The 2814-nt window shown below is 35.7% G+C and overlaps 1 pseudogene; it reads left to right on the top strand.

Annotated features, from left to right (window-relative positions):
- Positions 1-703: 703 nt before the first annotated feature.
- On the top strand, positions 704-1556 carry LOC131828131 (small ribosomal subunit protein mS35-like; annotated as a pseudogene).
- Positions 1557-2814: the final 1258 nt, after the last annotated feature.

Below are 2814 nucleotides of genomic sequence, written 5' to 3'. Positions count from 1 at the left end.
CATAGCTTTAATATATATAAAGCAGAAAATTGGAGATTGAAATGGACAACAGACAATTCCACAATTATGGGGGATGAATTAACAGACCTGTATCTACATCTCACAGGTAAAGGAGTAGAGGCGTAGAAGATTTAAACAACACAAATAACAAAACAATCAAATTCACTTACACTGCACACAAGAATAACACCATTTACATTTTTGAACTGCACAGAAACTTTCAGCAAATTGATCATGTATTAATCCATAAAAAGAAATCTTTAAAAATATCAAATAACTGAAATCACTTAGAGTATATTCTCTCACCACAGAATTTATCTAAAAACTGAATAATAGAAGCGAAACCATAATAACTCCATATGCTTAGAAATGCCAAGTAATTCATACATCACAGAAAAATTCGTATTAAAAATTAGTAAATATTATGGACCAAATAATAATGAAGATATGACACATCCAACCTTGCTGGATAGAGCTAATAATGCAGTGCTTAAAAGGGAATAGACATAAATAAGTTCATAGAGCAGAAAAGAAGAATACTAAAAAAACAACTAAAGATCCATTTCAAGACACAGAAAAAAAACATACAAATTAATCCTTAAGAATGAAGAAGGTAGCAAATAGTAAGATTGAAAAATCAATGAAATACAAAATAAGCATAAAACAGAAAAAATTATCAAAAAGTTGTTTTAGATCCGGCTTGCCGTCCTCGCGACCATGGCGGCTACCGCACTCTCCGCGTGGCTGGCCTTGCAGCTGGGAATCAGGACCCTGCGTGCTTTCTGTACCTCCGTGTCCTGGGCCACCCGCTCCGTGATACCAAGCCCGCGTACAGCAGACAGAACACCCAGATATGAAAGACCACTGAGAAGAAAGGCACTACCTCCTAGGACAGAGAAAATGACTGTTGACCAAGATTGGCCTAGTGTTTATCCCGTTGAAGCACACCATTTAAACCCTCTGCTGTACCTCTTCCCATTCGAATGGGCTATCCAGTAAAAAGGGGGGTGCCCATGGCAAAGGAAGGAAATCTAGAACTATTAAAGATCCCCAATTTTCTGCATTTAACTCCTGAAGCAATTAAAAAGCACTGTGAAGCTCTTAAAGCTTTCTGCACTGAGTGGCCAGCTGCTCTGGACAGTGATGAGAAATGTGAGAAGCATTTTCCCATTGAAATAGACACAACTGATTATGTTTCAGCAAGACCATCTATCTGAAACCCCAAAGCACGAGTAGTAACCTTAAGGATTAAACTTTCCAGTTTGAATTTAGATGATCATACAAAGAAGAAACTCATTAAACTTGTGGGAGAGCAATACTGCAAGACTACAGATGTACTTACCATCAAAACAGACAGGTGCCCTTTAAAGAGACAGAATTATGATTCTGTACTATATCTGCTAACAGTTTTATACCATGAGTCTTGGAAAACTGAAGAATGGAGAAAGATAAGACTGAAGCAGACATGGAAGAGTATGTATGGAACAGTAGCTCCTCTGAAAAAAATATTCTGGAAACACTTCTCCAAATGAAAGCTGCTGAGAAAAATCTGGAAGTAAATAAAGAAGAGCTCCTTGCTACAAAAGAAAAAAAAAAGTTGTTTTAACTTTAAATAAAATTGAAAACCCTTAGCAAGCCTGATTAAAACAAAAAGAAAAAAATACAAATTACCTATATCAGGAATGTAAGAGAAGGTATCCATATAAATCATCCAAATATTAAGATCATATTGATTAAATATGCAAATTTTTCAGGCAATAAATTTGACAATTTGAATGAAATGGAAAAGTCTTCTGAAAACTCAACTTATTGAAGAGACTTAATAAGAAATTTAAATAAGAAATTTAAAATATGAATAGTCTTAAATAGCCTAAATACATTAATCCAATTTTTTAAATGCTCCCATAGAGAAAATTCCACTCCATAATCGATTAAACTATGAATCCTTCCAAACCAACACTATGCAAATCTACCAGAGAACAGATAAGCAGGGATGAGTACTAACTCTTCATAGGGAGCCTGCATAACCTTGAAACCAAACCCTATAAAGATATGAAAAGGAAGAAACTTACTGGCCAATACTGCTCATCAATCTAGCTCCAATATCCTAAATAAACTATTAGAAAATGGAACTCAGTTGTATTTTAGAAAAAAGGAGCACTTCATGACTAAGCAAAGTTTATTCCAAGAAATTAAGAGTATTTTTACTTTGGGAAATCCATCAACATAATCCACTATATTAATGTAAACACAACAGAAAAATTATATGGTCATCTCTATAGAAGCAGAGAGGTAATTTGGTAAAATTTAACATCTACTTATTTTAAAAACAGTAAACTAACTGTTAATAATGAAAACAATACAAATTAAAAACACAATGTAATATCACCACACATAACAGATGGTTAAAAATAAAATGACTGAAAATACCAAGTGCTGGAGAATATGCTCTGCAAGGGAACTTCTCATACACTGATGGTCAGAGCGCAATTGGATACAAAACCCTTGAAAAGCTGATAGCATACACTAATACTGAATGTACATACACTCCATGACTCAGCGATTCCATTCATAGACATAATGGAAATATGGACATATATTCTCTAAATACAGGCACAAGAATGCTTAAGGCAGAACTATTTTTAATAGTTTCAAATTGGGGGCACCTGGGTGGCTCAGTGGGTTAAGCCTCTGCCTTCCGCTGGGGTCATGGTTTCAGGGTTCTGGGATTGAGCCTCAAGTCAGGCTCTCTGCTCAGCAGGGAGCCTGCCTCCCGCTCCCCCTCTGCCTGCCTCTCTGCCTACTTGTGATGTC

Source organism: Mustela lutreola, chromosome 3, assembly GCF_030435805.1.
Source record: "Mustela lutreola isolate mMusLut2 chromosome 3, mMusLut2.pri, whole genome shotgun sequence".
Classification (NCBI taxonomy): domain Eukaryota; kingdom Metazoa; phylum Chordata; class Mammalia; order Carnivora; family Mustelidae; genus Mustela; species Mustela lutreola.
Note: the sequence above shows the minus strand (reverse complement) of the source record. Positions and strands in the feature narration are given on the sequence as shown.